Below are 27950 nucleotides of genomic sequence, written 5' to 3'. Positions count from 1 at the left end.
TCTAGGTGCAATCATGCCCCCCTCTTTAGATTGCCCAAAGAGATTAACCCACTTAAATTAGAGGACTTTCTTTTAGGCATATTTTAAAATATATGTTCCAGAATTAGGTTACTGTAGGTGCTCAGATGCTGAATGCTGTAGAAATGCCTGCCTATAAATATAGAATAAATTCAGAGTCCAAGTGAGAATACAAAGACTTTGCGGGAGCCAGCCTCACCCTATTATTATGATGTTCATGTACCGGCACTAGGAAAAACTAGTGTTGAGGCACGCACAACATGCAGATCCATTGTTTGTAATGTAACCAGACCTAGTCATTTTTTTATTTGTACAAAGATAAAGTTCCAGTCATGGCCCTGGTTGGTGTGCTGTTGTGTTAAGCATAATACAGACAGTTAAGACAGACATGATATCTGCCTTTGAGTTTACAATCTCATTCAAGACAAGATGCAACCAGTGACAGGGAGGATAAGGCTAAGGGTAATAAGAATGTATATCTCCAGAGGATACCTGCGAGTACCAATTGATGCTGCTGAATCTGTTAAAAGGCTGGGGACATTTTAAACACTAATAAAGATCAGCAATCTTGTATCCCAGCAGGATTCTTACATGCTTAGTTTAAGTTCCTCCAACAATTGGGTAATACTGCTAAAAAAACAATTGGGTAATAAAAACAATTGGGTAATACTGCTGGCACAGAATAGATGCTGTGTTCACCCTTGACATAGAGGATTTCAATAGTTGATGAGTAATCCCTAAAAACTGTATATCGTATGCAAATAAATTTGGAATGTTCCTAGCAGGGTTGGAATAAGAACAAACAAGACCTGAATCCACCAAAACTTTGGGATCACCCTACAAATTTTTCCTCCTACCTTAAGTCTCACCCCTTCCCCAGAAAAACCTCATCCTCCAGTTCTGTCCCACCTGGCAGCTGGCCGCACTTCAGCTATTAGCTGTGGCCTACAGCCTTGACTGCTACTCTGTCTTTGCCTCTTAGATTCATAAAATTTAAGGCCAGCAGAGACCATAATGATCTAAATTGACCTCCTGCAGAGCACAGGCCATAGCATTTCACCACTTTTATATTTTGGTACTCTCGGCCTGGGGGGCCAAGGATCCGACCTTTGATCATCCCTTTCTGTGGGCTGAAAGATGATGTAATAAATATAAAGAACAGATCCTCAGCTAGTGTCAACTGGCATTGCTCAGTTGAAGTGAATGGAGGTAGATTGATTTATACCAACTGAGAATCTGACTCAAGGTGTTGCTACTTTTGCTTCTTTCACTGCCAATTATTTCTGTTTTCTTTCTTGTCTCCTAACCTCTCAGACATTTCAGAGATATTACTTTCTACACCAGGTTCCCTACCTTGTATGGAGTATCCATGGGATCTTGGAAGGGAGGATAGAGCACAATGTAGTCTAGAAATAGCAGGAGAAAATAATGAACCATGAAATATTTCAGTTTATTGAATTGACACAACACACTTCATTTTGAGTCAGTTAAACATTAGACCGCATCTCCCTATTCTTCTGCATTGCTTCATGGTAGGTGCAGCTCATGTGCCCGTCTCTCCCATGTGGTGGTCTCTCCAGCCAGGCCACATCTCCTGCAATGCACTGTGGTCTCTCTGCTGCTGAGCCACATGAGAAATGTCATTTGGAAATATCAAAATGTTTAGTTTGGACTGAAAATGCACAACAAAACTATTAGCCATTTTTAATTGAATTTTTTTAGAACTTTCCATTCCATGAAAAATTGATATATATCAGCTTTCTGTTGCAACTGTGATGAAAACAAATATCAACATTTCAGAATGTCCCATGGGCTGGGAATTCGGATTTCTGCTCTACTGCAGAGGCCTGGCAGGAGAAATATAGATGTACTTCCCCCAGCAATGAACAAGAAGAGGTTACCCGTTAGTGTAACTGGTGCTGCATTGGTAGAAGGGAGGTTATCCTGAAGACTAATTTTAGCTAGCTTATTGATCGGCTTGCTTAAAAAAGGGAGGTTAGCAAGCGGGTGATAGTTTGCAAGGTTACAGGAATTGAAAGAGTGGATTTAGCATTGTACAAGCTATGGCATGTTTAAGTATGGGAGGTAGAATTCCTTCTTCAGAGTAGGTGCTGATGTCATCCGGGCTGTGCTCAGCTATCTTTCCTCAACCAGGAAGGGCAAAGTCAAGAGTCTCTAGTGGCGATCCCAAGTGCTGTCAGTGGTTTTATGATTATTCTTTTCAGAATGGGCTGAATTCTTGGAAAGGGAAAGTTTATGGCCCCAACCTGAGGTTTTATGTCTTGTCTCTTGAGGTGGTCTTGGATGTGAATGAGCTTTTCTAATGAAAAGAAAAAAGTAATACAGATAATTCCACACAATGAGAGATGCTAGGTTCTGCCAGGGACCAACCTTCAGCAGAGCCAGTCTCCTGGTGCTCTAATGAATGCAGCTGGTCCTGACAGAAGGTGTCTGATTGACTGCACCACCAAACTGGTTGCAGGAATCAGCAGGCTGATACTTAAGCTTAGCAGCAGACTAGCTGCTGCTGAACACATTCCTAGCTCACAGCTGTGCTTGGTCCTGTCTCTGCCTCTTGCTCCAGCCCCAGCCTGTACCCACTCATTGCTCCAGGCCCAAGTTTCTTCCTGACTTCTGAGAGGAGTATAAAAATACTATGTGGTGAAATAAGATCAGGAATATTTGGTATCTTTCTTCTTCCCCTTTTTTACCTCGGTCCATGAGTACACCACTCCAAGTACATCTATAAACAGTTTAGATCTGCTGTAAACTGGAGAAGTGAAATGTGATATTTCCTTTTGTGTATATACACAGAAGGGAAGTGGAATAAACAAGGTATTTTTTAAAAGTTTTCATTTCTTGCATGTTATACTATATACAAAGTATCCACCCCATCCCTGCAACCACAAGTTGGACTCAAGAGCCAAAGCTCAGGATATCTTCAAGCTGCAAACCTTTTTCTTTGTATTTCTTTACAGTTATTAGCAAATGCAGCTAGGCAATGACTCACCAGTACAGCACCTCCTGCTGGTTGTCCAGGGAATTAGCTCTCCAGCATACAGAGCACCCTCTGCAGGCCGGTGTCTTGCCTGCCACAGGCCCCCATATCCCTCCTGGGCCCCAGTGCCCTTTAGCTTGGGGTTCTGCTCTCTGCAGTACCCCCACTCTGGGTCTCCCCTCCCAGAGAAACCCCCAACCCTCTATCTCCACCTTGCCTCAGTGGCTACTGCCAGTCATCATCCAGCCCCTGCTCACTGGGGCAGACTGCAGTCTATAATGGCCACTCATCATAGAATCATAGAATATCAGGGTTGGAAGGGACCTCAGGAGGTCAACTAGTCCAACCCCCTGCCCAAAGCAGGACCAATCCCCAATTAAATCATCCCAGCCAGGGCTTTGTCAAGCCTGACCTTAAAAACCTCTAAGGAAGGAGATTCTACCACCTCCCTAGGTAACGCAGTCCAGTGTTTCACCACCCTCCTAGTGAAAAAGTTTTTCCTAATATCCAACCTAAACCTCCGCCACTGCAACTTGAGACCATTACTCTTTGTCCTGTCCTCTTCTACCACTGAGAATAGTCTAGAACCATCCTCTCTGGAACCACCTCTCAGGTAGTTGAAAGCAGCTATCAAATTCCCCCTCATTCTTCTCTTCTGTAGACTAAACAATCCCCGTTCCCTCAGCCTCTCCTCATAAGTCATGTGTTCCAGACCCCTAATCATTTTTGTTGTCCTTCGTTGGACTCTCTCCAATTTATCCACATCCTTCTTGTAGTGTGGGGCCCAAAACTGGACACAGTACTCCAGATGAGGCCTCACCAATGTCGAATAGAGGGGGATGATCACGTCCCTCGATCTGCTCGCTATGCCCATACTTATACATCCCAAAATGCCATTGGCCTTCTTGGCAACAAGGGCACACTGTTGACTCATATCCAGCTTCTCGTCCACTGTCACCCCTAGGACTCTGCACTTATCCTTATTGAACCTCATCAGATTTCTTTTGGCCCAATCCTCCAATTTGTGTAGGTCCCTCTGTATCCTATCCCTGCCCTCCAGCATATCTACCAATCCTCCTAGTTTAGTATCATCCACAAATTTGCTGAGAGTGCAATCCACACCATCCTCCAGATCATTTATGAAGATATTGAACAAAACCGGCCCCAGGGGCACTCCACTTGACACCGGCTGCCAACTAGACATGGAGCCATTGATCACTACCCGTTGAGCCCGACAATCTAGCCAACTTTCTACCCACCTTATAGTGCATTCATCCAGCCCATACTTCTTTAACTTGCTGACAAGAATACTGTGGGAGACCGTGTCAAAAGCTTTGCTAAAGTCAAGAAACAATGCATCCACTGCTTTCCCTTCATCCACAGAACCAGTAATCTCATCATAGAAGGCGATTAGATTAGTCAGGCATAACCTTCCCTTGGTGAATCCATGCTGACTGTTCCTGATCACTTTCCTCTCATGTAAGTGCTTCAGGATTGATTCTTTGAGGACCTGCTCCATGATTTTTCCGGGGACTGAGGTTAGGCTGACTGGCCTGTAGTTCCCAGGATCCTCCTTCTTCCCTTTTTTAAAGATTGGCACTACATTAGCCTTTTTCCAGTCATCTGGGACTTCCCCCATTCGCCACGAGTTTTCAAAGAGAATGGCCAATGGCTCTGCAATCACAGCCGCCAATTCCTTTAGCACTCTCGGATGCAACTCGTCCGGCCCCATGGACTTGTGCACGTCCAGCTTTTCTAAATAGTCCCTAACCACCTCTTTCTCCACAGAGGGCTGGCCATCTACTCCCCATGCTGTGATGCCCAGCGCAGCAGTCTGGGAGCTGACCTTGTTAGTGAAGACAGAGGCAAAAAAAGCATTGAGTACATTAGCTTTTTCCACATCCTCTGTCACTAGGTTGCCTCCCTCATTCAGTAAGGGGCCCACACTTTCCTTGGCTTTCTTCTTGTTGCCAACATACCTGAAGAAACCCTTCTTGTTACTCTTGACATCTCTTGCTAGCTGCAGCTCCAGTTGCGATTTGGCCCTCCTGATTTCATTCCTACATGCCCGAGCAATATTTTTATACTCTTCCCTGGTCATATGTCCAACCTTCCACTTCTTGTAAGCTTCTTTTTTATGTTTAAGATCTGCTAGGATTTCAACGTTAAGCCAAGCTGGTCGCCTGCCATATTTACTATTCTTTCGACTCATCATTGGCAAGGGGTAGGACCAGCTACCTCTGCCTATTCCCAGGCTGCCTCTCTGCAGCCTCAGTACCTTTCTGGGCCTTTATCAAGGCCTGCAGCCTGGGTGTTTACCAGGCTGGAGCACCACCAGCTCCCTTTGCCCTTCCCCAACACTGCTCCACTTAAGGTACCTTGCTCTCAGGCAGCTAGCCCTTCCCACTCCAGGGCTAGAGTAAGATTCTTCTGCTGCTGGCCCACAGCCCTCTTATAAGGGCCAGCGGGGCTCTGACTGAGCTGTCCACAGCTGTGGTCAGCTACTCACACAGCTTCCCACAGCTGTCCTCACCCCTCTTCCCCCAGCCACAGCCCTCTCCAGGGCTGCTTTAACCCCTTCAGGGCTGGAGCGGGGTGACTACCCCGCTACAGCAAACTACTAAGAACCTTCTTGAATCTTGGGGGTCTGAACATAGTAACAAATCATTCAATTTTAATTGTATCTGTTTTCTGTTATTTTTGTAATATGTAACTTTTCGTTTATTATACTGTATGTTTGTTTATCCGAATACACTTTTTTTAAAAAGGGAAAATATCTCTAGTTTTGCTACTCATTCAAAAAGACTGATTTTCACACTCCAAAGACAGACACATGTATTTCCTGTCAGTTTTCTGGACAGCAAAAGGAAACAGGATTTTTCTGTACTGTAATTTAAAACTACCAGAAGGCATTTGAAGCACGAGCATACATGATATGCATGGTAGAAGAGACATGAATGAAAACTCTCTTTACATTTCAGACTTCCAAAATATCTCCTAGGTTTTAATCACCTGACTATAAGAAGAGAGTGAGAGCCTGGTGGTTGCAGTCTCTTCAACCATATACACCATTAAGGGAACAACAGAAGTGGAAGCCACAGAAATTTAGTTATTAACTTTTTATTGATGTTTTTATATCGTCAGAGAAATCAAACCCTCAAAATGAGTGGGTTCAAAACACATTCTTATCACCCTTACTTTTGGATGAATAATCTCTGCATTTCAAAGCAGTTGCCTTTTTCAAAGGCAAGAAGAGAAAACAGGTTTACGGTATAACGGCTTCCACTCAATATATTCTAAAGCAACTTCAATAATTTAGAAGCTGATACTGTAGAATTTATGTAGAGAAATGGGGCATCCACTATGCTTTCAGCAGGAGCAAAGGAAAGCTTTACCATTAAAACCTATTTTATTTTATTGAAAGGGGAAGTATTAACCAGGACACCATAGTTATCACCTCTCATACCTGTATAAGATAATGTCACTTTCTACAACTATCAAATCTGACACCTTTCATGTACAAAATACAAACAGATGAGACACAAAAAAGCACACGTGTGCGTGTGTATGCGCACACACCTGCAGTGGGGGAGATGATTGATTAGGGAAGTCGCTTGTGCAAGCTGGTGGTGTGTTTGCATAATAGTGGTATGACTGATTAGTTAGTGGAACTGATGTGGTGGTTCAGCAAAGCACAGTTGCTGTGAACTCAGCAAACTCTTCAACATGATCCCCAACTAACAATACGTCCCCCCAGAAGACTCCCATAACTGTCACGTTTTCCATGCCTTTCATAGAATCATAGAATATCAGGGTTGGAATGGACCTCAGGAGGTCATCTAATCCAACCCCCTGCTCAAAGCAGGACTGATCCCCAATTAAATCATCCTAGCCACGGCTTTGTCAAGCCTGACCTTAAAAACTTCTAAGGAAGGAGATTCCACCACCTCCCTAGGTAACGCAGTCCAGTGCTTCACCACCCTCCTAGGGAAAAAGTTTTTCCTAATATCCAACCTAAACCTCCCCCACTGCAACTTGAGACCATTACTCCTCGTTCTGTCATCTGCTACCACTGAGAACAGTCTAGAACCATCCTCTTTGGAGCCCTCTTTCAGGTAGTTGAAAGCAGCTATCAAATCCCCCCTCATTCTTCTCTTCTGCAGACTAAACATCCCCAGTTCCCTCAGCCTGTCCTCATAACTCATATGTTCCAGTCCCCTAATCATTTTTATTGCCCTCTGCTGGACTCTTTCCAATTTTTTCACATCCTTCTTGTAGTGCGGGGCCCAAAACTGGACACAGTGCTCCAGATGAGGCCTCACCAGTGTTGAATAGAGGGGAACGATCACGTCCCTTGATCTGCTGGCAATGCCCTACTTATACATCCCAAAATGCCATTGGCCTTCTTGGAAACAAGGGCACACTGATGACTCATATCCAGCTTCTCGTCCACTGTAACCCCTAGGTCCTTTTCTGCAGAATTGCTGCAGAGCCATTCGGTCCCTAGTCTGTAGTGGTGCATTGGATTCTTCCGTCCTAAGTGCAGGACTCTGCACTTGTCCTTGTTGAACCTCATCAGATTTCTTTTGGCCCAATCCTTCAATTTGTCTAGGTCCCTCTGTATCTTATCCCTACCCTCCAGCGTATCTACCTCTCCTCCCAGTTTAGTGTCATCTGCAAACTTGCTGAGGGTACAATCCACACTATCCTCCAGATCATTTATGAAGATATTGAACAAAACCGGCCCCAGGACCGACCCTTGGGGCACTCCACTTGATACCCGCTGCCAACTAGACATGGAACCATTGATCACTACCCGTTGAGCCTGACAATCTAGCCAGCTTCCTATCCACCTTATAGTCCACTCATCCAGCCCATACTTCTTTAACTTGCTGGCAAGAATACTGTGGGAGACCATGTCAAAAGCTTTGCAAAAGTCAAGGAACAACACATCCACTGCTTTCCCTTCATCCACAGAGCCAGTTATCTCGTCATAGAAGGCAATTAGATTAGTCAAGCATGACTTGCCCTTGGTGAATCCATGCTGACTGTTCCTGATCACTTTCCTCTCCTCTAAGTGCTTCAGAATTGATTCCTTGAGGACTTGCTCCATGATTTTTTCAGGGACTGAGGTGAGGCTGACTGGCCTGTAGTTCCCAGGATTCTCCTTCTTCCCTTTTTTTAAAGATGGGCACTACATTAGCCTTTTTCCAGTTGTCCAGGACTTCCCCCGATTGCCATGAGTTTTCAAAGATAATGGCCAATGGCTCTGCAATCACATCCGCCAACTCCTTTAGCACTCTCGGATGCAATGCCTCCGGCCCCATGGACTTGTGCACGTCTAGCTTTCCTAATTAGTCCCGAACCACTTCTTTCTCCACAAAGGGCTGGTCACCTCCTCTCCATGCTGTGCTGCCCAGTGCAGCAGTCTGGGAGCTGACCTTGTTCGTGAAGACAGAGGCAAAAAAAGCATTGAGTACATTAGCTTTCTCCACATCCTCTGTCACTAGGTTGCCTCCCTCATTCAGTAAGGGGCCCACACTTTCCTTGACTTTCTTCTTGTTGCTAACATACCTGAAGAAACCCTTCTTGTTACTCTTAACATCTCTTGCTAGCTGCAACTCCAGGTGTGATTTGGCCTTCCTGATTTCACTCCTGCATGCCCAAGTAATATTTTTATACTCATCCCTGGTCATTTGTCCAATCTTCCACTTCTTGTAAGCTTCTTTTTTGTATTTAAGATCAGCAAGGATTTCACTGTTAAGCCAAGCTGGTCGCCTGCCATATTAACTATTCTTTCTGCACATCGGGATGGTTTGTCCCTATAACCTCAATAAGGATTCTTTAAAATACAGCCAGCTCTCCTGGACTCCTTTCCCCCTCATGTTATTCTCCCAGGGGATCTTGCCCATCAGTTCCCTGAGGGAGTCAAAGTCTGACCTTCATAAATGATCTGGAGGATGGTGTGGATTGCACTCTCAGCAAATTTGCGGATGGTACTAAACTGGGAGGAGTGGTAGATACAGTGGAGGGCAGAGATAGGATACATAGGGACCTAGACAAATTGGAGGATTGGGCCAAAAGAAATCTGATGAGGTTCAATAAGGATAAGTGCAAGGTCCTGCACTTAGGACGGAAGAACCCAATGCACAGCTACAGACTAGGGACCGAATGGCTAGGCAGCAGTTCTGTGGAAAAGGACCTAGGGCTGACAGTGGACGAGAAGCTGGATATGAGTCAACAGTGTGCCCTTGTTGCCAAGAAGGCCAATGGCATTTTGGGATGTATAAGTAGGGGCATAGTGAGCAGATCGAGGGATGTGATCATCCCCCTCTATTCGACATTGGTGAGGCCTCATCTGGAGTACTGTGTCCAGTTTTGGGCCCCACACTACAAGAAGGATGTGGATAAATTGGAAAGAGTCCAGAGAAGGGCAACAAAAATGAGTAGGGGTCTGGAACACATGACTTATGAGGAGAGGGTGAGGGAACGGGGATTGTTTAGTCTGCAGAAGAGAAGAATGAGGGGGGATTTGATAGCTGCTTTCAACTACCTGAGAGGTGGTTCCAGAGAGGATGGTTCTAGACTATTCTCAGTGGTAGAAGAGGACAGGACAAGGAGTAATGGTCTCAAGTTGCAGTGGGGGAGGTTTAGGTTGGATATTAGGAAAAACTTTTTCACTAGGAGGGTGGTGAAACACTGGAATGAGTTACCTAGGGAGGTGGTAGAATCTCCTTCCTTAGAAGTTTTTAAGGTCAGGCTTGACAAAGCCCTGGCTGGGATGATTTAATTGGGGATTGGTCCTGCTTTGAGCAGGGGGTTGGACTAGATGACCTCCTGAGGTCCATTCCAACCCTGATATTCTATGATTCTATGAAGTCCAGGGTCCGTATTCTGCTGTATTCCTTTCTTCCTTGTGTCAGGATCCTGAACTTGACCATCTCATGGTCACTGCCTCCCAGGTTCCCATCCACTTTTGCTTCCCCTACTAATTCTTCCTGGTTTATGAGCAGCTGGTCAAGAAGAGCTCTGCCCCTAGTTGGATCCTCCAGCACTTGCACCAGGAAATTGTCCCCTACATTTTCCAAAAAACTTCCTGGATTGTCTGTGCACCACTGTATTGCTCTCCCAGCAGATATCAGGGTGATTGCCCTGCCCTTTACCCAGCCCTCCCCTGGAAATTCATAGAGCATCATAACAGACTCACACATGTTATCAACACCAGAAAGTCTGAAGCACAGGGACTGCTATTGTGGGCAGCACCTGCACAGACATAGAATGGGTGGGGGGTGGAAGGAAGCCTCATGCTTGCTCTTGTGTGGGGCAGGGGCTGCTCACAATCTGAGCCTAAAATGAGATATAAAAATACCAAACTAGATATACCTTAGTTATTTTTATTAAACAGTAAAAACCAGACTCCATCAGATGGTAATACTTCTAGCAGCAAAAACTGTTATAACCCTCCGGTGTAAATTTCATTACACAGTACATAAAAACAGCATTAAGTGACAACCATCCTTCACTGAGACACCGCACATCAGCTCATTACTAATCAAATGCTCCCTTAGGAGCCAAGTAAATATTTGCAGACAATCCTCCTGTGTTGAATAAACCAAGAGAAAAAATAGAGTGGAAGCTGCAATCTAGACTGTTAGAAAAGACTCCAAAGTCTATAATTACACAAATCAGCCAGGAGGAGTCACACCTTCATCTGACGCTCACTAAAGTCCTAATTTAGCAAAAGTATTCAAATATCTGCTAAATTTTAAACATGTGTTTAAGTCCATCCCTATTTAGCAAAGTACTACAATGTTATGCAGGAAAAGACCATTTTCAAATCTCACCTAAATCTGGGTTTATTAGGCTGAATAAATAATCTTGCAATCGGGTAAATAATATTTTAACCAATTTATAAAATAAATGAAGTGGGAATTTGTACACAGGGATTGCTCTTTTCCCAACTTCTAAGTGTTTAAACCTATCTCAAGGGAGTAATTTAAGGTTTCCAGCAAAAATAGAGAAATCTATCCACTAATGGCTTGATTTCTGGCCCAGTTCAGGAAAGCACTTAAGCATGTGCTTAATTTTAAGCACATGAGTAATGCCACTGATTTCAAAACAAAGGATATGCTTAAATATCTCAATGCACTGGGCCCTGAAGTCCATTCAAATTAATGGCAAAATACCTATTTATTCTATTGGTAGCATGACTGTGTGTTTTATAATAGTTGTATTCAAAAGGAACTACAGTCCATCTCCTTTTCCTTGTTATGCTTCTCAAGGTCTTTTAGAATTTCATGCACATTGGTTGGCTTTGTCCAATTATAATAATACTTGGTCTCTTTTGGCAAGTGTGTCTTTTCTAAAAATGGAAACAGTCTTTCCTCACTATTATATGAGAAATGAAACTGCATTATAAATATCGTTATAAATGTCAATTCCCTCATGATCTCTTTAGGACTCAGAATAAGGGGCCAGACTTTCCCCTACATTCTGACTCCTTTGCAGCACTCTGATAGTGCAGAAAGGCTGGAAAGCAGTTAACCAGGCCAGCTGAGAATTCCGTTAGCACAAGGAAGCTCTCAGATGGTGCAGAGCCAGAACACTTGGACTAGCACCACCTCAAAATGCAGATTTAGTGGAAGGCAAGGGAAGGCGTAGGTATGATTGGAGTATAGTGCACTCTGACAATCCACAGGTGGTGTATAGTTGCTTGGGCTGGGGCAGAGTGGTCCAGAGAAGTAGGGAGCTGTAACTGGCTCCATAATATCTGCACCCCCATGCTGAGCATAAAACAGGATAGCAGATTGTCTGGGGAATGAGTTATGTCATTGGTTAAGACACTCCTATTAAAAAGTGAGCATTCACCAATGCAACCACACAGTGGTTTGAGATAGTTCTCTAACCAAAGTATTAGGCAATAACTGTGGTATGGCCAGCTGATCCTCTGTGGTAACTCCTGGTCAGTGATGACATTTTACATAAGTTCTGTTCTATTATATAAATTTTAGTTTAGCAAGTCACAGGTGGCAACTACACAGGTGGCCAGCTCCTCAGCATAGCACCATTGAAGCCAGTGGAGCCAATTTACACAAGTTGATTGTCTAGACCTCTATTTTTACCAGTCATTTCACATTATAACCACAACTTCTAGATTGACAAGAAAAATAAAACTCCTCAGTTCTGTCAATAAATAGTATCCTTAAGTTTGGTTCTTAATTCTCTCTTGGCCCTCTGAAAGGGTTCTTCCCCAACTATATAGTCTTGAGTTATCTCTGTCTTTCTCAGCTGTTTCTTCATATAATTTGCCCTAACATTCTTGTCTGAGGTTGAAATGGCTAAGAAGAGTTCTAATTCTATTTACTCTTAGGCAGACCATATCCAAAAGTATACCATGTAACCCTACAGTTCTAAGGAGGACTTCCAGGGGGACAAGGCAAGAACTATCTGGTAATGTGAGACACACAGGAAGGTTGCCCTCCTATTTTCTCTGGGTCTAGTAAATTTAATTGGGTTCAGCCTCTTGGAATTTCCTGTGAAGTTTGGAAGCAAATTATAATAATAAAACATTGTCATTCTCCCCCGCCCTCCACCACATACATACCGTGCAGAAATTTAAATTTTGCAATTTTGCAAAACTGATAAATCTAACCAGTGTTCAAAATCTGCTATATTTCTGTGAAAAAAAAAACTGGTAGAAAAGCTAGAAAGAGTGAAATATCACCATAAGGCAAGTTTGCAAGATAATCCATTCTTTAGGCTCCTAAACTCTATAAGGCAAGCATGTAATCCCTCATTAGAGCTGGTCGGGAATTTGCTGAGAAAACATTTTTGTTGGAAAATGTTAATTTGTCAAAACAGGAATTGTTGGGTCAGTTTTGATAAATCTTCCAATCCTAATTTTTTTTAAATTGTCTTGTTTTGACATTTTTGAAACAAAAAAGTTTCATTTTCTAGTTCAGAATGACTTTTCATTTCAAAATTTTACTGAACTTATAAGAAAGAAAAGTTCTTAAAAAGTCAAAGTTGAAACGAAGCATTTCAAAATTATCAAAGCAAAATGTTTTGATTGACCTGATTTGAAATTCAGCTTATCAGTTCATCAAAATTTCAGATTTCAATCTTTCATCCCAATTTGTGATAAAAAAAACCCTTCAAGATCTTGTGAAATGGCAAAACCATTACTTGCCCAGCTCTATCCATCATGCCATTTTACATGAGAACTTCCACAAACGGAAGAGACTGGAAAACAGCCACTCCAAAGGATGAGATGGGGAAAATCAGTTGAGAGGTATGAGTGCAAACTGGATAAAAAATTCACAGGAGTGATGCAAAGTGGGTTGTATTAAAGTGGGTGATAAATCGTGAAAAGAAAGAATTACATGGGTGCAGATAATTTAACTTCTACCAACATATTTACACTGTATGTTGTGCAGAGAGTTACAATACTTAACTTATTTGAACTTCGAAGCACCTTACAAACACTGAGTAATCCCTATAGAGTTATGAGATAGGTAACAATTGTTAGCCTTTCCACTGCACATATCCAACAAGCTGTCAACATTTCTTGGGCAGAGACCCATGTCTCTCTCCCTACTGAGTCCGATATTCCCAGGCTGCACAGTTCTCTGTTTACACTTTGAACATTGAATTCCCCACCAACACAAACTGCCTCAGTAGGCCTGATTTGCCTTCTCCTCAGAAGCTATGAACTGCTGTGACAGGATTGCCGGGATACAACCTGGAACTATGGGACCACTGTGCCTCCTTAACTCTCCAGCCTGGGCTGTCTTTCACAATCTTTTGCCACTGAAAAGCAGCAAACCCCTGCAGGCACTGTTATCACTCAGCCAGTATGAAGAGACTCACCCAGCTAAGTTGCATGAATGCCCTCCAAGCCATTCGTGAACTATAGAGAGGGAGAGACCAGCAAATCCTTCCAGCCCCCAGCCTTGTACCCCCAGAAATGTACCATCTTACACTGCTCAAGACTGTCTCTTAAACAATGCAAACTCATTAATTAGTTCGCCACTTTGTCAAAGGATAGTGGCTATGCACCAGCCTTTTTAATCTGAGCAGGTTCCCCAAGCACTTTTGACAAATTCACTGGTAAGGATAAAACGTTAAAATAAGTTTATTAACTATAGAAAGATAGATTTTAAATGATTTTGACTGGTACTAACAGGGAATTTGTTTACCCAATTTGTAGTTGCTGTGTAACTTATATTTTTTTACTAATTTGTTTTTTTCTTGCCTTTATGTGGTTTTTAGCTGATTGTTAACTTAATTGTCCATATATGGTAGATAGAGGTGTATTTGATCGTCTTTTATTTATAAAGCACTTCATTTTTTTTCTTGGTGCTTGGGGGTTTCTTTACTGTATACTTATATCATCTGGTATTTTTGTGGTGTGGTATCTTCTGGTGTGATATCTTCTGGTGGGATGCAACTTAAACAGCTAGTTAGTCAACATAATAAAGGTTGGTTGTTTTTGTTTTTGTTTTTTACATTTCTTTTGTTTTTAGTAACCCAAATTTAATACACAGATTAATTTAGTGTGTTTACAATGTAATAGGGACCAAGTCTTGTATAACACAAACTATACTTTTTGCAATTGTTGTACAGACATTTATTTTCATTTGAGGTGCATTACTAATATTTTATACTAAATGTAATGCTTAATGGCTAAAATAAATGCTCACAATCTTGTATGAGAAGTTGTATTGCTTTCCCTTGCTGAACACTTTGTTTCACAAAAAGAGTCAGTAACATAATTTTAACAAGCCTTTTAGAGTTAATTTTCTTGTGATACCAACTTTACTCTTGTTAACTGTTTAGAAGCACAAACTTTAACAACCATTGCTTCCCATTAACATAACATAACAAAAGAAAAGCGTATAAAATTAAACCAAAATAAATTTTAAATATAGGTCCATGCAAATACTTTGAGGATATTAAACTTTCATGATGCTTTGTTATGTTTGGGAGCCAAAGGTGGAAACCTGTTGAAATTATTTGGTTAGCTTTATGCATAAATTGTTATTTTTAAACATTTGTGCTATCATATTCTTATAACTATATTCAAAAGTGTAAATAAGTTTATAAAAAGCCCACACAAGAAATTGACATTTTGTTTGTATTATCTTTACCTTAATGTTGAGGTTTTCCCTTACATTTTTTCTTTGAATAACAAATAAAAAAATTAAAAAACAAAACAACTGTGATTGATAAAAGAGAATTCTTTTGTTTGCAATTGCATTATTTATTGAGGCAGAAATATATGTACATATATTTGTAACTGAAATCTTTTGCACAAAACTTTGCACAAAAAATTGGTGCTAATAATACTACAATTGTATCCCAACCATGATCTTAAAATAGTGTGGTAACACATATACATATATTTTTAAAAGGGTATAAAATTTACTTTCGTTGCAACAAAATAAAAATAATAAAAAATAGTCACGTGACACACACAACATACAACGCACATGACATACAGGACAAACTTACAATTAAAAACAAATGGTGCTAGAATTCTATTTATAACTATACAAAATAAGGCAAACCAAAATACAAAATAAATAAAAGGGTTAAACATCTAAATAAGCAAGTTATTACCTTGTTATTTAAAACATTTAATAAAAATTGATAAAATTTAAAATTATAAATTCATATAATTACTTGCAAAATTTGTTGTATTAATTTAGTAACTTAAGGCATTTTTCATTACTTCACATTTAACGTTATTTTAAAACTTTGCTATATGGAAATAGGAAAAGAGTGTGCATTTTTGCTGCTTGGCAATCATATCTTTAAGAAAATTAGGAATAATTCCAGCTGTTGCATTCTTGAAGGGTTAAAATAATTAATTTACTGGATTTATGTAAAGTTTTCACCTTGTTTTCTCTTTGTTTGTTGTTTTCTGTTTTCAATTGCTTTATCCTTTGGAGGTTTCAGTAAAAACTAAAACTTTTAACTTTTAAAACAAAGAGATAGAGTCAAAGTGAGGAGAGGCGGGTGAAATGGGGGGTGAAGAGCAACTTAGGAAGGTAGCGAGATTAAAATACAGGCGGCAGCAGCCAGTTTAGCAAACTGAGAAAGCATATAAAGGATAAAACTTAACTGGTATGTACAAATATTTGAGAAAGAAGGTTATATTTTTAGATATGAGCGCAGTGTGGTTCCGTGGGTCAAAGCAGTTGGGAACCTGCACAGTTGGGAACTACGCCCATGGTTCTTATCCTGTCTTTGAGAGGAAAGTAGGGGTAGTTACCTGCTCTTGTAAAACCTGAATTTGTTCCCCCAGGGTCTGTTGCTTTTGTGTGCATGCAAAATGGATGACAGGAGTGCTCCTTTTTGCTGTAGTTAACTGTTTTGGGGCAACTCCATGTTTTAATGCATCAATTTTAGGTGTTAACCCAATTAATTTTGGGTTTTTACTTTGAAATTCTTTTTTATTCACTCCCCTGCAATTGAGTCACAGCTCCTGTCTCCTAATGTGCTCTGTGAACTGTTCCATTTTTTCCTTCATTTGATTTACCAATTCAGTGAAAGGATTGTGTGCTACTTTTTCCATTTGTGCACTAACTTGTCCCGTTCTGATAGGCACCAGTCTAGGTCTCAGTTTAAGTTTAACTGGAATCTGGCTTTTATTATAAGGTGGTAGTTGCAATGCAGTGGACCCAGTTTCATCTTTTAATTTTGCTAGGGCCACCTTTTTCCATTTCTCTCCCCATTCTTCAGGCACAGGGTAGCTACCTGAAGCCTGCTGTTTACCAAAAATATTTATAACAGGGGACGGCACATGTATTTATTGAAGGTTCCTTTCAGCTGTTTCCAGTGTTTTATTCCGTTCCTGTGCTGGCTGTTTTGGGGCTGCTTGCCACCCTGCAAGGGGAATGGGAGCATTCCAGGGCTGTGTAGCTTCTTTTGATTTTTTTTAACTCCTTCCTTGTTACTGTTACTCGCCCCACCAATTTTGTGGCATGTTGTCTTAACCATTTAGCAGCCATAGTTATAGTTTGCAATACCTTACATTTTAAGAAAGATAACAAATCACTCCAACAGCAAACAAAAAACAAAGGCCAGAAAAAATCCAGGAAGAAATAAATTCTGGATCGGACCATAAACTCATTTAGCTAATCATCAGATACCACGGGGGGAAATAAAACCGTACAATCGTGGACCTGCCACAGAACTTAATACCTGGGGAGAACTGTAAATTCTCAGTGACAAGCATCAACCCCAGCACAAGACAATTTTTATAACTTATGCTGACGCTGACATTATCACCGTAGATCAAAGGGATGGCACAATGGCACAAAAGGTAAACTATGCCGCAGAGTCTTTAGAGACTTATGGGTCTCAGGGCAGACGGGTTAAGTGTCTGACTGCGTCCCTTTATCCCAGATTTTACAATCCCACTCTGATACCATGACACCTTAATTGGGCCCTGGGTGATTGTTACTTCCCACCACCGAACACAGATGTAATGAGGTTGAGTAGTACACATATAAGAAAAATTAAAACTACTGATTATTCATCAAAAAAGGTTTTTAATGACTTTCGACTATAAAGGCAACACAGACAAAATAAGAAAAGCAAGAATTAAGACCAACGCTGAATAAGGATTAATATAAATGGCAAGTTATACTGAAGACAAGCACAAGTACATGTAAAGTATTACTCATCAGCTACTTACTACTATTCTTAACGCTATAGTATCAATACAGATTTGAGATCAATTCAGCTCGAGCAACCAGACTTCTTTACTCCATAAACTTATACTGCATGCAACCAGAGTTCTTTACTCCACAAACTTACCCTGAATTCGTCTGAAAATACGTTACCCTTCAATTGGCCGTTTTTCACACTGGCCAGGTACAGACAGTCGAGAAGTGCACGTCCCTTTGGTTCAGGGGCTGTGGGTAAGGTTTCCCTTATGACCGAAACACACACACAGTCCCGTGCCTTTGTACTTTTATCTGATCTGTTGGCCATATTTTAAAACAGACCAACCAATTAGGGTAGGCCAAATTCTCAGTGTGGTTAGCGTTGTTGCTTTGACTGTATAATTTATGCTTACTTATTTCCCTGTAGCCAATTGAGTTTTAGATTATTTTACCACATAGGAGTCCGCATAGATTGTTGTCTGGTTGCAGTGTATTTTGACCACAAGTCTTAGCTTCCTTTTGCAAAGCTTGCTTTTCAGAGCTTCCAGAAATTTGAGGCCTAACACTGACAATACTTTTGTTCAGTTCAAGTTTGACAATACAGTTGTTCAAATTATTCGCACATTACAGAGAAAACATATTAAAACAATAAAGAACCTAAATGAATTATAATAAACTGAGATCACCCCCAACTTCAGCAGGTAAGCTGTCCTTCAAACCCTACAGAGGGGTTTTCCTGTGATTACAAGTTCATAACTCCTTTTGCCTTGCTCAGAACAAGAACACCCATGAATCTGTGAGTTCCTCTTTTATGCCATTTGGGCCTTTTCATCCAGGGAATACATAATCTGTAGACAAAGGTCTCCTCCCAGGGTGAAGCTTCAAGAGATCAGATCTGGAAATGGGCATTTGCATTCTCCTCCTTGCAAGTATTTCCTAGGAAACTTACTTGTTGCTTAGTGGAAGTAGAGACCAAAAGGATGAAATCCAACACGGTTTTATTTAGACAACCACCATGCTTCTTCAGAAGTAGTTGCAGCAGTTGTGCCTGACCACAGCTGTGACACACACATACACACACACACACACACCCTGCTTCCTTTTAGTTTTTGTAACACAAAGACCATAAATTCCAGCATGCAACACTGGATCTAGCAACACCACATTCCCCTTTATCTTAGGAACAATCCCAGTCTTACAACAATAATAATACAATAACTTGCTACCGTATTAACAAACACCCATAAAGTAATTAGCAAATAACTAAGAAGAAATGGTTATGTAACTATAATTAAACTACAAATTATAACAAAAGACTCATTTTTTTGTTAATAATTACATAACACTCTCTAGTCCATACAGGTGGCTGTCTGGCTCTGATAACATGTCTGTCAGGACCAATGTCCTGTCAGTTATCCTATACTGTCAGTGGCAAAATAAAATCATCTAAACAAGTTAGATTGTCTGAAACATATCTGCTTTGTTCATGGTAAACAAGTGCAAGAGGAATAGCATTCCATACCCAACCATCTGACAGCTTGTACGTGTATGGTCCTTTTTCACAACAATTTTCAATGGAGATGTGAACATGGGCACTCCTTTTTGTAAGATGCCAAATTTTTGTACTTGTATAAACAAACCACATTTGAATTTCAGTGCCTTGGTGTTTATCTGTAGACATCTTATATTTTTGGTGTTTCTGTTTAACCATTGGTCATATCTGGCTGCATGGATATATCAGATGTAGGCCTGTGTAATCCAGCAATATTTAATTTAGTCTCTACCATGCAATAATTCAGCAGGTGACTTGCGTTGTGGCCCGGCACATAGCCCTGTCGATCTGTAAGAAATCAGTAGTAAAAGTTGTCCACGCTTTTATTTCCAACATAGCCGTCTACAGACTATCTTTCAAAATTCTTTTGAATTGTTTAATTTCTCCATTAGCGTGAGGGTAATACATGGATGATTTTCTATATCTAATATTCCTCTGTGCCAGAAAGTTTCAAATTCCAGTGAGGTATATTGCATTCCACTATCGATGCTAATCCTTTTAGGCTCCCTTTCCTGCTAAAGGCTGACAAAAACTTGATCATTGTAGCAGAGGCAACCTGTGACAAACACCACTTCCTTCCATTTACTGAAGTAGGGTGATAGTGTAGCGACTGTCACTGGGTGCATTGTCGAAGGGACCAATAGTATCAATGTCAATCTTTTCCCATGCCGCGTCTTCAAGAGGAATAGGTTGTAAGGGTGGCACATGCATCACTACCATCTTATCATGTAATTGGCAAGTAACTCATGTTTTTTATAACTTAAACATCCATTCTGGGCCACCTATTCACATCCTGTAGACACTGTTTCATTCTGACAGTTCCTTGATGTGTGTCACATACCAGATGTGTGAATTCTGGCTGCTGTTCATCTGGCACAATTAACTGATAAGTACTTCATATCACGCATCCATCTTGTAGAAAAAAATCATGGTGTACCTATAAAGTAAGGTACCAAATTAAAGCATTTGGGGTTCTGTGGCCATTTTACCATCAGCAGTTCCCGCAATCTTTGTTGAATCAGGTATGCTAACACAAACAGTTTTGAATTGTTCTTATGTAATGCCTGTAAAAGTGCCTTTTATAAGTCTACTACTTATTTATTGTCATCTATCTGTATGTGAGGTGAAGGCAAGTTCAGGCAGGACAAGCAGTCAGCTGTCACATTTTTAATTTCCTACCCATACTCTTGCATTCGTGAAAGACACTAGTCCTGCTGGCCATCTAGCAATTTGGCTTTCCACTCATTCGAGTTCTTTAGAAGCTAACAATGTCATAAAAGGGCTGTGATCTGTATGTAGTGTAGAAGTAAGTCCCTGTCACATTTTGGGGTGCAATCCAGACCAGTGAAGGGTTTCGCTGCCTGCCCTGTATTCACAATTGCCTCAAAATGATCTGCTACTGTAGCTCTTTTGTCTGGATGCTCCCAGCGATCATACAAGCATGAACAGCATACACTTGGCAAGATAACCCCAATATTGTCCAGTCCCAGATTTTCCCAAAACCATATGGTCAGCAATATCCAGCCCTCTCCTGGGCCATTCAAAGAGATATTAAGGTTTGTTTGTTTCTTTAAAGATGCAATATCCACCAGCTTGCCACATTAACTGGAGTTAACATTCACTTTAAGTCAAACACAGAGATGGGTTAGTTCTGATTAAAAGTAAAACAAATGTATTGACAAAAGGAAAGGATTGTAAGTGAGTTAAAGTACAAAGAATAGAGTTAGAAATGGTTACAAGCAAATAAAAGTGAAAAGTGCTTTATAGAAGCTAAGAATTAACAAAACAAGTTATAGATTTTGTTCAAGGTAGTTTCGGGCAAGATGGCCAACCACCCCCCTGGTCAGGATTGCCCACAAAGTCCAAAGTGCTTGGTTCCTTTGCCTTCTTAGGTAAAAGATAACTTGGGTTTTTTAGCCCTTGTTTTATCATCCAGTGCACCTTTGCGATAGATTTTTCTGAAGATTACCCCTCAAAGTAAAATTCATTCAAGCTGTGAGGAAGGCGACATGGAGTTTGGTGGTGAAGGAAGTGCTATGCTGGTTCCTTCCCCTGCTGGTGTTTGCTAAAATGCAAATTGTTCTGTTTCCTGCAGTCTCCTCCCCCTGCTGTGATGCTGAGTGGTTATCTCCTCCCCTTGTTGGCTCTCTGGTCCTTGAGCTCACTTAAAGCACTACCAGATGTCAGTTAACCCCTTGCCCTCTTGCATTAGGATGCTGTTAGGGTCACCACTTCTTCTTTCAAAGTAGCAGCCGTGTTAGTCTGTATTCGCAGAAAGAAAAGGAGTACTAGTGGCACCTTAGAGACTAACCAATTTATTTGAGCATAAGCTTTCATGAGCTACAGCTCACTTCATCGGATGCATTCAGTGGAAAATACAGTGAGGAGATTTATATACACACAGAACATGAAAAAATTGGTGTTATCATACACACTGTAAGGAGAGAGATCACTTAAGATGAGCTATTACTAGCAGGAGAGCGGGGGGGAAAAACCTTTTGTAGTGATAATCAAGGTGGACAAAAAGACTTTGAAAACAGACTCCAATGAGAGACTGCTGAATTGGAATTAATTTTCAAACTGGATACAATTAACTCAGGCTTGAATAGAGACTGGAAGTGGATGTGTCATTACACAAAGTAAAACTATTTCCCCGTGTTTATTTCCCCCACCCCCCACTACTCTTCGGACGTTCCTGTTAACTGCTGGAAATGGCCCACTTTGATTATCACTACAAAAGGTTTTCTCTCCCCCCCCCCCGCCCCCCGCTCTCCTGCTGGTAATAGCTCATCTTAAGTGATCACTCTCCTTTCAGTGTGTTTGATAACACCAATTTTTTCATGTTCTGTGTGAATATAAATCTCCTCACTGTATTTTCCACTGAATGCATCGGATGAAGTGAGCTGTAGCTCACGAAAGCTTATGCTCAAATAAATTGGTTAGTCTCTAAGGTGCCACTAGTATTCCTTTCACTTCTTGTTTGTCACCACTATCAGTGGGACCCATTCAGATAATGCAATCTCTTCAGTACCACTATTCTGTACTAACTTTTTAAGTTCTTGCAATACAGCATCCCTAACTGAGAGTGGTAGATGGTGCAACTTCTTTCATACAAGTGTCACATTAGGTGAAAGTTTAATTTTGTGAATAAATACAAATCCATGGCCAAGGGCCCCCTCTTGTTAAAGGTGGAGCCTGGAGTATGTGTTGTAGTGGTGCCAGATGGGGTAGAGGCAATGTGCCCTTTGACTAACTGCATGTGCCTGATGTTACTGTTTTGAGTGTGAATGGAAGCAGGAGGGAAGCCCTAGGGCAGTGCAATTAATGTTGGACATCAGTTCAGCAGTTCCTATACAGCCTGAATCTATTTACTTGCAATAGTTTGGCCGTGTGCCACTTAGTGAACTAAGCTTATACTTAGTGTGCTACTTGATGAGCCCCATTCCTGTGTTTGGTTGCTTATTTGTAACTGCCTTTAATACGTACTCCCTACTGGCAGAATTCTATATCATTCAGGGTCAGGAAAGCTCTCCTCATCACCAGTATGTTGAGTAGTGGGAGTCAAGACTGAAAGGGTGAAATCCAACTAGGATTTATTTAGAACCACCATGCAGATCCAGAAGCAGTTGCATCAGTAGTCCCTGATGCCAGCCCTCTCTCTCTCTCTCACACACACACACACTTTTCTTGCTAGTTTTTACTAACTCAAAGACTACAATTCCCAGCATGCCATACTGGATCTAGCAACACCACACTACTCAACTAACAGTTCATTCTGATCTTACCTGATTGTTTAAAAGAGAGTCCTTTGAATTGCATAACACTTCCTAAGGTTTACATTACTCACATTTCCTAGACAAGTTACATGCAATCCTACAATACACATTTGCATTTTTAATACAATGAGTTCCTAAGAGACTTAATTCAGTAAGGTTTAACATAATTCCATATGGTTTGTCCAGGTTATTTCAAGAAATTACCATCCCTGTCCACAGGCCTATTTTACAGACTGCTTATCTGAGACACTGATGTGAAGTGACTTTCCCAAGGCCACAGAGGGAATCTGTTTCACAGCAAATATTACACCTCAGTGTAAGGGTGTGGGAAGTTTAGCCTAGCAGTCACAGATGGGCTGGAGTCCACAAGTCAGGGACAGTAGTCAGTGAGCAGGAGTTGGAGGAATTGCTAAAGCTGGGGTCAGTGTCAGGCCAGGGTCAGAGACCAGAGGTAGTACCACATCAGAGCCAGGATGCAAGAGTCAGGGTCGTAATCAGGCTGGGATTGGCAACCAGAGATCAGGCAACAAGGTGGAGTCTGAAGTTGCAGCAGGCCCAGAGTTTGCCTCGCTGCCCAGACAACCTCCTGGGCCACCCTCCAGGTTTAGATAGGGCACAGGGCGAATCAGAGGATGCAGGGTACTGTTACTCTGGGTCCCTTAGGTGGTACTTCCTGGGATGCTTATTCTCCAAAGCGTCCCTGGCTGTGGCTCTGCATGCCTCCCGGTGGCACTGGGGGACTGTCAGCCATCCCAGGCTCTGTAGACCAGCATTCTAGTCCACAGATCCTTACACTCTGGAGCATATGGCTCTCAACTGAGACCATTCCTTCTGTGAGGTTAATTTCAGTTTTTTAGAAAAAGTAACTATGAAAACTAAAATGATCGGACTCGCTTCATTACACCACTTGGGAGCCATCCCCAGCATGTGAAAATAACTCATGGATCCTACTCTCATATACTCATCTGGTGTACACATTCTCTCTTTTCAATCATATAATAGAATATTTAAAATCTCAATTTACCACAAGACTAAGATATTTACCCAAGCGCCAGGTGTAGTGCACTAATGGATTGTGGTAGAAAAGAAAGGGACTAAATGTTCTTGACCTCATTTTACCACACAGAATTTTGATATTGTTCATCTCATTTCAGGCCTATTTTAGATATTTGAGTTGAAAGTATTAGCTGGGTGAATGATGTTACAGGCAAATGGAAAATCTGCCTATACCACAAAATGGCTGATTCTACACTTTTAGTCTTGTTTTATATTTCATTCTTACAAATCCCCCACGTGTCAATTTACACTCTTCTTTTGTGCCACCCAATTACTTTGGATAGACCTGCTTCCTCCCAGGACTTGAGATTAAAGGTCAGGAGAAAGGTCTTTTCAAAGTAATATTCCACCCTGTTGATGATTAATGCATTGTGTCAGCATCAAATATGTGTTAAACACAAAGATTTCAGTGTACAGGTGCCTCTAGATAAAATTTTAGATGACCTCAGTCCTAAGTGATTCAGCATTCCCAGTGTTTTCATTCCCAGTGGTCAGCATTCCCCACGTTTTCAGCTTCTCTCGTTTTTATACTTTTTTTTTTTGATGGGGTGGGGGTGGAGGGAGAAGTGGATAATACAGTACTACTATGTACTCATGAAATGTGCCACTTCAAACACTCCAGATTTTTAACATGTTGAGTTAGACAGATTATCTATAGTTTGGTACTGATGGATTATCTTCATTGGACTGTGATTACAGAATCTTAAGTGCAGATTTGTTATCTTGTAGAGTAGCTTGTGTGCTTCCAAAGGGAACTGGAAAGATTATTCTTTCCTTCTGCCTTGTACTTTATTTTTGTTTAGGCCCAAAACAGTGCCCTCATTTTAAATGATTGGCTTCAGTTTGAGAGAGTGCCTCAAACTCCACTGGAGTTGTCTTAGTCTCCAAAGGCAAGATTTTTCAAAGTGCCCAGCCTTTAGCAGCTCCCATTGCAACACTTATGGCTTGAACAGGCTGAGCTCTTTTGAAAGACTGTCCATAAGTCATTTATGTTTTTTAACAACATGGGGCCTAATTCTCCATTCACTGACACTAGTTTTACATCCTGATAGCTCTGTTCACCTCACTAGTGTTATTCTCGATTTACAGCGAAGAAAGTGAGAAGAGAATCAGGCCCATAGTGCCTGGTCCTATAAACCCTCTCCATGCAGAACTCCCACTGAAGTTAATGTGAGCTCTGCAGTCAGTTAGTGAAACTGACCTATGGGTGGTTCACCAACACTAGCTCTAGGCACCACTTTTGTCTCACTTAAGTTCTCAAAATAGAATCATAGAATCATAGAATAACAGAGTTGGAAGGGACCTCTGGAGGCCATCTAGTCCAACCCCCTGCCCAGGGCAGGACCAATCCCAACTAAATCATCCCAGCCAGGGCTTTGTCAAGCCTGACCTTAAAAACGTCTAAGGAAGGGGATTCCACCACCTCTCTAGGTAACACATTCCAGTGTTTTACCACCCTCCTAGTGAAAAAGTTTTTCCTAATATCCAACCTAAATCTCCCCCACTGCAACTTGAGACCATTACTCCTCGTTCTGTCATCTGCTATCACTGAGAATAGTCTAGAGCCATCCTCTTTGGAACCCCCTTTCAGGTAGTTGAAAGCAGCTATCAAATCCCCCCTCATTCTTCTCTTCCGTAGACTAAACAATCCCAGTTCCCTCAGCCTCTCCTCGTAGGTCATGTGTTCCAGACCCCTAATCATTTTTGTTGCCCTTCGCTGGACTCTCTCCAATTTCTCCACAAATAATAAATAACAATAATAATAAAGCTTAAGTGGACTTACCTGCTACATAGAACCTATGCTATGGAGTCTGTTTTACTCAGAGGGCTTGCAGGATTATACCACAACCCTGTGTTAAAGTGTTCTACTCAGAGAAGGGAGTTTGCAGAACTAGCAGCCTGGAGTTCCATGTTTATTGTATCAGTGAATTCCACTCAAATTTGTTCTATTTACAAGTTAAAAATGGCTTTTTTTTTAATTGCTACCCATTAAAACTCAAGATGTCTTCAGAAAATCAAGCTGGGCTGCTTTTGTCTTGCACTTTATCATCAATAATAAAATTCTTCAGTTGGAACATAATGCTTAAGCCAAAATTCTCTGAAATCATTGGGAGTCTTTCCACTGACTTTAGGGCACATACACCCTACTCCTATGTCTCTACGCCTTATCCTGGGGTAACCCTGGCCATTCTTACAGATTCAGTTATTGTATCTGCAAATCTTCCTCTCTATTCCTGACATATGATTGCCTTTCTGACATGTTATTTTGAATGGTCCACTGCCAGGCAAACCCCACAATGGCTAAAACCAGGCATAACTGACCCCAGTTGGACTGTCTACAGGATTTGATATTTGGCATTAAAAGCATGAGCCTCTAACCACTTGAAGTAAAGGAGTGTCTCCATTAGCTAGCAGCAGTAATATTCTCAGAGTATGTCTACACTGCAATTTAATACCCACAGGTGACTCAGGCTTGGGCACCGGGACTGTAAAATGACAGTGTAGACATTCGGGTGTGGACCCTCCCCCTCAAAGAGAGCCTAATTTCAAGTGGAGCTGAACACCAGCAGTTCCCATTACATTCCCATTAGACCCGAATAGGCAACTTATTTAGATTCCTAAAAACATTTAACAAATTATAGAGGGGGTTGGAAGAGGGAAAATTGAGAACATTTGGGCAAAATGTTTCTTGTTTTTTCATTGAAATTTAAAATTTTGACCAAAAATATCATCACAATTTTGTAATCTGAAAAAATTAGATGAGGTCTCACTAATAACTAAGATTAAACTTTTGGTTTATATAACACCTTTTTTCACCTCCTTTCCTGTGTATTGGCTCTTTTCGCTTTGCTAATAGACAACATTGTGCTGGTACTGAGTATTGACCCAGAGGGTAGAATGTGTTTCTAACCCCTTTCCCCATCCCATTCAATAAAGCAAATTATTTCCTAAAGTAGTTTTTAATTGTCAAGGAAGTCAAGAAGCCACTTCTAATTGTGGCTGAAAGCCTTGAACAATGCCATTAAACAAAACCTCAGTCCTCAGAGGACAATAGTATTGAGATAAGTTTGCCTTTAGTTTGTGAGATCAAAATGTCACTTTAAAGCTTTTATTGCCAGCAGACTGCTTATAATGCAGACTACTAGCTATAGAAGTTTGCTTCACTTACAAAAAATTTTTTTTAAATGAAACATCTTGAAAGTGATTGAGAATAGTAGACTCGAAGTTTAGCAAAGAAAAAGCATTACTGACCACTTCAAAATGTAATTCTTACCACAAGCATCAGACCACATTCACATGGCAAAAAATTACTTTAAATTTGAGGGCAAATAAGAGCAGCAAAATGTTTTTTTCTATATAGAGAGAAGTGGTTTCTAAACTTGCAAGTAAATATGCCAGAACAGTAAAAATATGAACTAAATAAATCTTATCCATGCTTTAGTTCACTGTTGAAACACGTTTACTCCATATATATTTAAGTATTAGACAAATGGTGGTCATTTTCAAAGTTATGAATCGGACTTGAGTTCCCAACTCCAACTGACATTCCTTGGGACTTTGGCGCTTAACTGTTCTTTGTGTCTTTGAAAATCTTTCTCAATAAAGATAGATACAGATTACATTTAACCTGAGGTTCATATTCCATATAGGCTGTATGTTTTTTCTCTTTGTGTGGAGCTGCCTGTTCAGTGAAGTTTAAACCAACCCATAACAAAATACTTCATGTATGCTGCAGTATTTTGTTATGGGTTGGTTTAAACGTCACTGAACAGGCAGCTCCACACAAAACACAGGCAGAAATGGAGGCTGCTCAGGAATCTGAACTGGGGCATGGAGCAGATTTGCTGGATATTTTGTGTGTGTCTGTGTGTAAG

Source organism: Lepidochelys kempii, chromosome 2, assembly GCF_965140265.1.
Source record: "Lepidochelys kempii isolate rLepKem1 chromosome 2, rLepKem1.hap2, whole genome shotgun sequence".
NCBI lineage: Eukaryota > Metazoa > Chordata > Testudines > Cheloniidae > Lepidochelys > Lepidochelys kempii.
The sequence above is the reverse complement of the archived record's forward strand: the minus strand, read 5'-3'. Positions refer to the sequence as shown.